Here is a 12257-nt window from a genome sequence, read left to right as displayed (position 1 = left end):
GTAAAAATATTAATATTTTTTAGAAATACACCTGATTGCATTCACCAAGTGCAAAATGCGACACAAACTGCATAAAACTGATGAGGTCGGTTGAGAGGAGTCCCCCCCGTCCGTATATACAAATACTCGTACTTGTCCTGAGTGGCAAGCCTAAATAAAATAATAACTAAAAGCGCCTTTCAATAGTTTCGGAAATGATAAAGCAGTGAAGGCATTGTCAAAGAGTAATCTCGAAGTCGCCATGCGACAGGCTAACCATAGCGCCCATTCATCCATCCATCCAACCATACAGCTGTGGGTAAGGCAGCCACTCAGCTATTCAAGCACTCAGCAACTTGGCCAGCCAGTCAGCTATTGTTTGGGTACATACATACGCACTTACACATATATATATATAGGCTTAAGTATAATTGTATAGTTATATCTCTATGTGTTGCATTTTTGGATACATCAATGTGTTTACATACACACACACACGCGCGTACACATTTAGATACATAGGTTTGGGAGCGGTGTATGCGTTGCTCCACTCATTTGCCACTACTGTGCATTTCCCACGGTGCCGGAATGCTCTGATGGTACTGCTGATGCCTTAGTTGTTATTGTTGATTGTTGATGTTGTTGTTGTAAACGTTTTGTGCGCCTCGCGTACACAGTCTGTGCGGACAGGAGCAAAAGAATCGCGGAGTGCTCATGCGCAACACGAATGCGGCGCGTTCAATTCTCCGTGTTGTGAGGCCTCAACTTGCAACTTTTTGTTGTTGATGTAGTGAATGTATTGTTCAACAGGCGTTAGCCCTGCAGAACAAGCCGAATGTTCAAATTTAGTTGTTGATGAAATTTAGCTTTAGGTCGCGAGAGACCTAAATATATCCGCATGAAATTATCTGTGGAGTTTGGAGTTAATTTCGAAATGAAAATTCGATTTCGCAATATGTGCGTCACTCTTTTAGAAATGATAATTAACGATATTTTTCCTGCAGGCCCTTGAAAGCTTTTCATGATCGTTCTGTAAAATATACACACATACCCACACACACGTGTGCATTTGCAATAGGCGGCTGATATTGCGCGCATGCGTGAACTGCCTCGCATGCCTATGCACTGCATTCGCCAATCATTTGTGTGCTTGGAGTGTATGTATGTTTGTATGTAAGAATGTAAGTATATATGTAAGTGTATTTGCAAACCTACTATCGAAGCTCGCCTGCGTGTGTGTGTGTGTGTCACTCGGCAAGAGAACACGTTGAACAAGTGAATGGTGCTGGAATGCTCCATATTGCGCCGCTGGCCAAATTGCATTATCACTATGGGAGTCTGTAATACAAGGCTGCAACATTTAAACGCATCTCATCACTACTCTATCAAATGCTCCTCTTGGTAGCGCTGAGCTAACAGCGTAGTGCGCACCTTTAATTGGTCTGCTTGTAAATACAGTGCTCACATGCAGACATGCCATGCCGTTTTACTATATGCGTACACTTGTGTATTGCTGTATTTATTTATAGAACTATTATTTTATTATGTGGCTAGAAATACATTTATCTGTATTAGTAATTTAAGGTTGGAGTATTCCGCAATATTTATGTTGATAAAAAGTGATGCGAACTCAGTTCCAGTTTTTTCTATATTATTTTGTCATGTGTTGCCAAAAAGCCTCGCAGATGATAATTTTGAAATCTGTAAGCTCATTTCGCCTTTCAAAATACATATATAGGTTAGTCGAATAAGCCTTTTCGTATTACTAATCAAACTTCAACTTAATTTTTTTAAGGTTTATTACATAATGAACTTTAATGAACCAAATATGTACCATTTTGGTCGACCTGTTCTTTGCTATTTTTCCGCTAGAGACACTATTCCATCTGTGTTAAACTTTTCAGGTTTCTCGGCGACAAGTAATTTTCACAGGCTTCTCTTGAAGCCAACTTTACTCCATTAAGTGAATTTTGCACCGACCGAAGCAAATGGTAGTCCGATGGTGCAGGGTCAGGCCATATGGTGGATGCATCAACCCTTCCCAGTCAAGCTCTCCCAGTTTTTGATGAGTCACCAAAGATGTGTGTGGTCTAGCGTTATCCTGATGGAAGACGAATCGCTTTCTGTTGATAAGTTCTGGCCGTTTTTTCAATTGCTTGCTTAAATCTCATCAGTTTGACAGTAAAATATAGAATCAATCGTTCGCCCAGGCTGGATCAGCTTATAGTGGATGATTCCTTTCCAATCCCACCAAACACTCAGCATAACCTTTCGAGGCGTCAATCCTGGCTTTGCAACCATTTGTTGGGTTTTACTACGCTTAGACCTTGATCTTTTTCGCACATTATTGTCGTATTTGATCCACCTTTCATCTTCTGTTACCATTCGATTCTGAATCGCGGGTTTTAATTCGGTCCATTAAAATTTCCACAGACAATTTATTTGGTATGTGTGTGGTCCAAGCATCGAGCTTCTTTTTGTAGCGAGTTTTTAGTTTTAATAGTTCAAAACCGATTGATGATGAATGTTAAGTTCCTTAGTGATGTGATGGATGCTTATGTGACGGATCTGATCAATCTTTTCCATAATTTCATCGACTCTTTCAACGATAGGTCGACCAGAGCGAAAATCAGTATTTTCGATAGAACTTTGTCCACAACTTCCTTCTCCCCATAAAAATATTGTTTTACAATATTAAATCTCAGGCCTAATTTTTTTAGTTGAGATCAGAAAAATCAAATAGACAGTTCCAAAATTCTGCCTCGAATCGGTCAAAGCCAGCATTTTCTAATAAAAAAAAAATCATGTGAGCAAGTTTGAGAATTGCACCTAAAATAGAAATAATCTCTGAGTAAACGGAGGTATTCACTAAAACTTGATGCTAAGGTTCTAAAAGACCTCCCACCAATTTAATGAAAATATGTCACAACATCTATCAATATGTTAATGAACACCCCAACCTTTTTTTCTAATAATATGCAAATATCTGGGCACACACAAGCTTATTGGGCACAAACGTAAGCCCTCACATAATTAATAGCGAATTTATGTAGGACAACAGTAGCAAAATGATTGCAAAGCACATTTCAACGTATCAGCGATAATTACTGGATCATTCTCGGCTCGCATGTGGCGTATCATACGATCGTCCCATCTCGTGCATAGTCATAATTCAATATCCTTATGACAGCTACAAAGTAATGTGCTCATAGGTAGGTCCATATCTACCACTATACCCTTTCCACACACACACACGCACGCATGTGTGTATATGTAAGCTTGTTGGTATGTTTTTATGTGGTCAGTAATCATAAAAATCATAATAAATGAAGTTGAATTTATACAAAATTTAAATGATTCACAATGGTTAGCGTAGCGTGCACAGCGGGTGCTCAGGCATTCCGGCGTTCGGGCGTCCGGGCGTCCGGGCGTCAATTCCGTGTGGTAAAGACGCAGTGTTAGTGGTTTACTGCCTCGCTGATGACTTTTGCTAAGCAGCGCGCGAGCTTCTCAGTTCCGTCCATGCGGCTCGGTTTCACTCAGCACATAGTTTGATACGTTATACCCACTAGTTGGTTGTTTGTTGTTTGAGCCCCTGCTTGGTTACCCGTTCAAATAAATATATTGAATGACCACAATTTAAAAACCGAAATAAGTTGCAATACATCTGTTCTGCTGCTATTCACGCTATTCATGCAACGTTCGAAACAAAAAGTGAGAAACGATTTTTAAAAACAGTTGCGCATTACAAAAGAAACAAAAAACACACCAGAAAAAAAGTTATTGTGAAAGAAATTATTTGTTTTGTCATATAAAATTCTCGAAAACTAATGGCTTCATATAATTTATGGTTTAATTTGGACGCTGACTTAAGTTTTTGGTTGAATTTCGGTTGGCTGTTGTGCGCATGCGTGCCGTTTGGTGGGTGGAATGTAGATTTTAAGGATCTCCGACACATGCATTGACATACCTCATACCTGCTGTATACATACTGGTGCATGCATATGTATTTATGCATGTGGTTATTTGAAAACGGCAGCAGAAGCTGTAAAAGAGACAAGATTTTTGGGACCCCCAATGTGCGGGAAACAGCGCCAGCGCCACCGCCATCGCCATCGCCATCGCTTTCGACGAAACAATAACAATGCGAACGTCATATACACCCACAATTGTTCGCATATACATATGTATATATATATGTAGATATGTATATGTTAATATAGTGCCACCAGCAGGGTAGCAAACTGTATAGGCAACTCAACGGATCAAAGCCATTTAAATGCAAATAAATGTAGCAGCAATAAACCACATTTGTTTTAGACAAGATCAACACACATACACACACACAGGCACAGCAGCCACATCGAGCTGCCAAATGCAAATATTCGTAATAAAAAATTGAAACTAACAATGACAACAACAGTGCAAGCGCTCGTTAAACGCGCTACCCGTCAGCGTTGTGCCCATATATTCACCTTGTTTACATACATATATAAAGTATTAAATTTCATTAATTGCCATATAAAACTAAAAATGCACATGTGTGGGTTGTGTTTTAATGTCCGACCAAAAACGCGCACAACAACAACGCACAACGCACACCGCATCAGCATCATATGAAATATATACAAGCTATAAAAACGCTAAAAAAAATAAAAATAAAAAAAAAATTAAAATAACAGCAAACACAAACATCATCAGCCATTTAAGCGTTCACCGCGCGGTGTCGAAACATGAATTGGAAGCTGAAATCAAAGCGATTTTCCCACTTACATACTTATATCTTGTTGAAACGTGTGAGATCGTACTTGGCTGCGAACTGAAGCAGTCGCTGAAGGCATTTGCATATACATATGTATGTATGTATGTATGTATGCTCTGCGCTGATGTCAATCAAAAGCCAATATTTCATAGCGCCCGAATCGCGAACGTTGCGCGTTTCGACTTGATCAACTCGTTTCATTCATTCATCGATTTCCAGCATCTTAACGGCTGATTAAATTATAAACATCTATGTATGTAACTGCGTGACAGCGCCGGTGGCGGCAGGCAGGGAGCGTTGCGAATATTTTGTTTTAATTTTTCTGGTGCAGCGTATTGATGTTGTTTGCTTTTTCTATGTAATAGCCGGTTTTACGAAAATTTTTTATTGAAAATTAAGTTGCGTTTAATTTTTATTTAACTTTGGACTAAAATTTGCCTCGCTTCAGGATTATTCATATGTGGCATCACAAAGATGAAAAAGTAGAGATAAGAATAACAGCTGACTTATGTAAACAAATAAATTGTATTTAATATCCAAATGGAAACTGCATGTTAAGCATGGAAAGTGGAAATAAAAACCAGACAAGCGGGGCTAAGCCAGCAGATATAAAGTCAAAATGACTGGAAAGGAAATTGAAGAAGAAGTTCAATTGGCGGAAATCGAACACGCGTTGCATGCAAAGCAAAAGAAATAAGCACATGAACTATAACAAAAATGTATAATTGAGAAACATGCACTTGAAATGCAGATACTTAAGGATCAACTAAAATCTAAGTAAAAATGCGTTGAGAATTTTCTTTTATTTTTTTTAGTTCTTGCCCTACTTTGAATGGGAACATTAAAGATGAGAAATAAGATTGCGTCAGGTAAGAATCCTGGCCAATGAGCAACGATATCCATTATGGTAAGTTTACTGGGATCTAGCGACTGATGACCAGAACATACTGATGTTATATAAGGAACACTACTCCACACTGCTGAATGGCAGTAAAGCGTAAAATCAGGAGATTCCGATTCCCCAATCGATTACGTTGGAGCAGACGTTCCATTGTCCGACCATGAAGAAGTTCGAATAGCCATTACCCGTCTGAAGAGCAACAAAGCGGCAGGATCCGATGAATTGCCGGCCAAGTTATTCCAATACAGCGGCGAAAAACTGACAAGGAGCATGCATCAGCTTTTGTGTAGAATGTGGTCGGACGAAAACATACCCGACGATTGGAATTTAAGTGTGCTGTGCCTAATCCACAAAAAGGGAGACCCCATAATCTGCGCCAAATAAGCCTGTGTGTGAAAGATTAAAGTTCAACATGAAAAAACTTATTGAACCTGGTCAGCGTGGTGCGTTAGGCCTGGAAAATCAATAACCGACCAGATATTCATCATGCGCCAAATCTTGGAAAAGATCTGACCACCTCTTCGTCGATTTTAAACTAAATTGCTTTTGACAGCACGGAAAGGAGCTGCCTTTAATGCACGATGTCTGAATTTGGTATCCCTGCAAACTAATACGGCTGTGTAAACTGACATTGAGCAATATCAAAAGCTCCATCCGGATAGGGAAGGACCCCTCCGATCCGTTCTATACCAAGCGAGGTTTCAGACAAGGCTACTTTTCCAGATTGGATAAAGAAGTGAAGCAAATATGGCTCGAAATTCAACTCTTGTCAACTGTGAAGAAAGCGATCATCTCCGTACTGCTGTATGGTGCAGAGTCATGGACGATGACAACATCTGATGTTACGAGTTTTCGAGAGAAAGGTTTGGTGGAAGATTTATGGTCTTTTGAGCATTGGCAACGGCGAATGCCGCAGAACGGGATATGCGACGACATTGACATAGTTCAGCGAATTAACTGACAGAAGCAGAGGAAGGGGAAGACCTCCATCAGGTGGAGAAGGGCATACATAGCTACACTTGAAAAACCCAATTGTCGCCAAACAGAGAACTGTCGTTGCTCGAATTTTTGGTAAGATACGTATAAAAGTAACTTTGTTCCAAAAACATAACCCCTCATATATCAGCGAGATTAGAATACTTAGCGTACACCCATGAGGTCTGACCTTTTGGTTCACGCGGTGGAGGATCCCTTTCAAATAATATTCATACGACTTAAATATTACCAAATGTATGTATTATTTTATTTGACGAAACAACAAACAAGTGTTAATACTGAAAAATGAAAGCGCAAGAATCACTTTTATTTTTTCCTGTAGTTTTTTCATTAATATACTTTATTACTAAAAGAAAAGGTGTAAAGATAAAATTTGTGATGAAATACTACTTTGACTTAATGAACTTTAAGCTTTTGTTGTTAGTTTTTTTATTAGATTAACAAATGACTTCAAAACGGACTGAAAAAAGTTTGACTAAGGTGTGAAAACCTTGTTGTTGGTGTGGTGAATCTCGTTTTCTAACAGCATACATTTAGACGAAAGTTTTGATTGAGCTTTTACATACATACATATGTATGTATGTATAATTTTTCTTGCCAACATTCATAAATATTAATGAAACCTTTAAATTGAACTGCTTGAATCGATCGGCGTATGCAAATCACCGCGTCGACCCAACCCAGTTGAGCAGCACCTCCCCCGAGCTCGCACTCCACTTGGCTTCCTCAAAGCGTCAGTTTTATTGTATTCAAATAGTAAATAAATGCTTGATTTTACTGCTATTTGCGGTTGCTGTTACTGCTAATGCTTTTAGTGTTGCGACTGCTGCCGATATGGCTGCTGTTGTTACCGTTGTTATTGAAGATCTGTTGGGGAATTAGTATTCAGTAGTTCATTGTTGTCATCTCACGAATACATCTATTTATTTATGGTCTTTTTTTGTTGATACTTAAAAAAATTTCAATAAAATATAACCGACCAGTTAGCTTGACACATGTACAAGCACACACACACACAAACGCATATATATATATATAAATACATATATATATAATATATCATTCCGAGACGATGTTTATTTAAATATTTATTAGTGTCCATAAAATGCCAAACAACTAAAGCGTTAACAACAAAACATAAAAATAATAAAGTTGCGATCGACGCACCGCTCATAAATTGTCGCCGATTCATCCAATTTGGTGGAAAATAAATGTCTGCATTGCGTTGCCATGAATGGACGTAATTTATGACACGACGCAAAAACAGAGAAAATAATCTCTTGATTTTGAGCGCTTTTTCAGAGTCGTCGCTGTCGCTGTCGCTGTCGCTGCCGCCGCACTCGCCGTTGACTTCGCAGCTTCTGCCATTGCCTTTGTCACGAATAATTTAGTTGTTTGTTGTTGTTGCTTTAGCTGCTGCTGCTGCTGCCATTTAAGCCATTGAAAGTGGCGGTCAATTACGTCGCCAACTGTATTGTGGAACGGTGTGCGGCCGCGGCGGCACTTTGTGGTCGGCTAGTCGCTCTGCCGACGTTCCGACGCCTCGAATGTTCGTGTGTGGTTTGCTGGTGGTGCGAAAGGTGTACTTTGTGGTTATCGTGTATATTTATTCATTTTGTCGGTTGCTGTTCTTATTGTACAGCTGGATGGAGTGAGGGGGTGAGGTGTGAGGCCATTAAATGAAGCTCTAAATTAATTCGTTGTATTTAATTGGCCGATGACACATTTTCATTAATGAAACGAATGTTGCTGAATGGAACACCATGAAGTTCATTCAAGAAAAATCGAATTGATTGGAAAGATATTTACTCAAATTGCTGTTCGTATATAAAGCTGGTTTTCGTGGCTTCCTTCATTTAATCAGTAGTTCTAAATTGTTTGGACAACAGACGTTGCATGGAGGAGAATTCACTTGTCTATGAATATTGTGAATTATAGCAACGAGTTAACTCGTTCCATCAATTTCTCCACGAAGCCTGAGGTATTTTTGATTATTTTGCAAATCCAATCACAAAACTAGTTATGTTCTGAAAGAGCAGATGTGCACATTGATGCTGCCATGTAAGCAGGGTCAAAAAGACATTGCTATAAGTCAAATAATCCAACATTTCTTCCATTTTTTATAAATTCAAAAAGTTTGTCGGAAGTTTGTGAAATCGAAAAGAAAATGTTGGGAATCCTATAAAAAATATATACATACATAAATATAAATGATCAGCGCGACGAGCTGAGTCGATTTAGCCATGCGTCTGTCTAGACTTACAGTTTTTGAGATATCGATCTGAAACTTTGCGCTCATTCTTTTCTCTCCAAGAAGCTGCTCACATGTCGGAATCACCGATCTACCACTTATTCAAAGTATACATAATAATAATGGCTTAGCCATTCCCGCGTCAGTCGGGTCTACGTAACCGGAATGGAACCGGATTTTTATCCGGCCAAGGACTGTCAACACGGAAGAATTCTGCCGCTACAACAACAACAACCACTATTGCTTATAGCTGAGATACAAACTGAATGATCGGAGTCAGTTGTATGGAAAATTTTTCATTTGACGAGATGTCTTTGTCAATTTGACTTGGAACTGACCGATCAAAATAAAGCTCTTGTAAAGAATCTTTCCTATTTTTCTTTTGCTTTCAAATTAATGGTATTTAAGGACAGTCCATGTTTTATGGACTATTTATATAGAAAAAAATGCAGGCTACATTGGTTTAAAATGATTGAAAATAATTTTTAATAACACCGTACGACACTAGGCTGGATAATGGACCCAACCAATTTTTTGAGAAATTGATTCGCAAGTCAAAACTTATCCCTTCGTTTTTGAAGTTAATCTCGAAACCCGAAGTGCTCAACTTCGAATATCGAAATTTATCATATTGAATTCATGATTATTAAGGGGTTAGGTGGGTTTTAAAATTTCCTAAAATCGATTTTTTTTTGTTTGCTTTATTAAATTCTACAATACCTCTAGAATATAGCCCTAAATTTTAAAGTTGGTCTGAGTAATAATTTCGGAGATGCAGCCTTGAGAACTTGTGCACTCAAGCTAGCTGCGCTAAGTGCCGTGTCTTTAAACGCGGTTTTCCCGAAACTGTGTTTTTGAAGTCGGGGGACACTATTTCTCGAAAATTTATCGACCGATTTAGTTCGTATTGTGTGCACGTTTTTGAAAAATATTATCTAGTTATTACGAAGGATTTTTTCCTTTTTCATTACAAATAATTTTAGATTTTTAGAGATTTAGATATGTACTAACAGAATATGCTTAGTTTTTTAACTTTATATGAACCAATAATAAGTTATGCTGTCCACGGCGAGAGCACTTTTTTGAGAGACACTCAGGGAAATGCGGTCTCAACGGCGGAATTTTCAAAATTTTTGTATCGAAATTTCAGAAGATATTCTTCGAATATATACCTTTGATAAAGCATATTATATTTTTCAAATATATGATTGCTTGTATTAAAAAAAAAACCCACCTAATCCCTTAAATGTAATACATTATATTTATAAGTTTCTAGGAAAATGAAAAATGTAGCCTAATTCTTTAAATTCAATGGTGTACAAAAGTTTTCAGTAAAATCTTAACAAAACAGACGGAGGTGACTATGGTAGTATGCAGGGATATCAATAAAGAATATGCTGTTTTCCGCGGCAATTGTCAAAGTAACAGATATGTTTACTAACAAAAATAAAGTTTTGGTTCTTGAAGTTTGCCGACAACAGAGCTAACTATGATTTTATATTCATATACATATAAATATGCACATATGTATGTACGTATGTACATACATGTATGTACGAGCCTATGTAAGCATGCTTCTAAGTAGGTCTATAGGTTCAAATGTAGTAGTTTTTACATATCTATACATACATACATATGTAAGTACCTTCGTATGTATGTATAGATATAACCTGGTGTGGGTGGAAAATTTACGCAGACGAAATGCTATAAAAAGAACAATAGTAAAATATACTCATATTCACTGCTCCACCAACTTATATACTTCCATAAACATTATTATTATTTGTGAATATAYRTATGTACATATATTATATACGTTTCGTTATACATAAATGTAATCGTCCATAGTTATTTTTAACGCAGTCAATATTTATATATGCATATTGACGTAGAAGGCCCAAAAACTTGCATACATACCTCGATAGATTTGTATGTTCAAGTGTGAGTGAATAGTACACGCAATTTTATTCAACGTGGTAGAGAAGTATTGGACCAACGCACTACACTCTATCTGTCTCTTATACACATCTAGATGTGTATAAGAGACAGGTATGTACATATATTATATACGTTTCGTTATAAATGTAATCGTCCATAGTTATTTTTAACGCAGTCAATATTTATATATGCATATTGACGTAGAAGGCCCAAAAACTTGCATACATACCTCGATAGATTTGTATGTTCAAGTGTGAGTGAATAGTACACGCAATTTTATTCAACGTGGTAGAGAAGTATTGGACCAACGCACTACACTCTATATACACACATCTATACATTGCTATGTGATTGCGACCACGGCGTAATGTACAGCAGAAGCACAAAATGCTTACCATAATGCCTTCCGGACACGATGCCGCTGTTGGTGATGTCAAAACTTGCCCAGTTGACTTGTCAACTCGCTCTAACCGAAGCAACCAGAAACCCATAACTCCCTCGTATTCGTTCACACTCCTCGAACGCTGCATGACTGTATATAAATGGAGCAGATTTTTTTTATTGTTCTTATTTTTGTGTATGGTGAACACAGCCGTGTGTGCTATGTGCTTCAAGTCGAACTTTTTATTTGCTTCTATTTATTTCGAGTAAATTTACTGTACGCTCCAAATTTAGGACAAGCACAGCAATGGTGGCCGCTGATTGGTTGATGCGAACAGTACCGCCCCCTCGAAAATGGAGCGCAGCAGTGGTGACGGCACAAATAGCTTTGAATGTGTAAGTGTGGAAGCGCTAGTATGGTGAGTTGCTACAAAGAGGGTGGCGGTTTAAAAGCGTCTGTATGTAAATATGTATATGAGTGCGAGAAAAAGCTTATACCATGCATACATATGTATGTATGTATATATGAATGTATGTATAAAAACGTTGCCTTCAAAGAAAGAAAAATGTTTCGAGTGTGTAAAAGCAGTAGCGACGCACTGCCAACCTCATGAGTGCAGATAACACAGTTTGAGCAAGCAACAAACGAAAGAGATGGCGAAAGTGCTGCGGCAAAGTAATGCTACTGGTCACCACCAGCGTCGGAACAGTCAAGCACTCCGGCACAACCGTTTCCTCCAACTATTTAACTACTTCACCAATACTACAGCAACTGCAATTCTATTTGCCCTCAAACCATTCATCAGCGTCAGCTTATTCATCCATTGCTGCTGCCAAATCTGCGGCAACGGCAATACAATTTGCTGAACTTTCACTGCTGTTACCACTTACTGCTGCATAATTAAAATGTCCATCCTTATTTACTTACATACATATATGTACATATGCACATACATGTATGCATGTGCATAGGCATAAGCATATACATACATACATATGTAACTGAAGCTTTGCATTTTAATATGGACATAAGTCCATAAACCACAAAC

Source organism: Bactrocera latifrons, unplaced genomic scaffold, assembly GCF_001853355.1.
Source record: "Bactrocera latifrons isolate USDA-ARS-PBARC rearing strain unplaced genomic scaffold, ASM185335v1 scaffold_129, whole genome shotgun sequence".
Lineage (NCBI taxonomy): Eukaryota > Metazoa > Arthropoda > Insecta > Diptera > Tephritidae > Bactrocera > Bactrocera latifrons.
The sequence above is the reverse complement of the archived record's forward strand: the minus strand, read 5'-3'. Positions refer to the sequence as shown.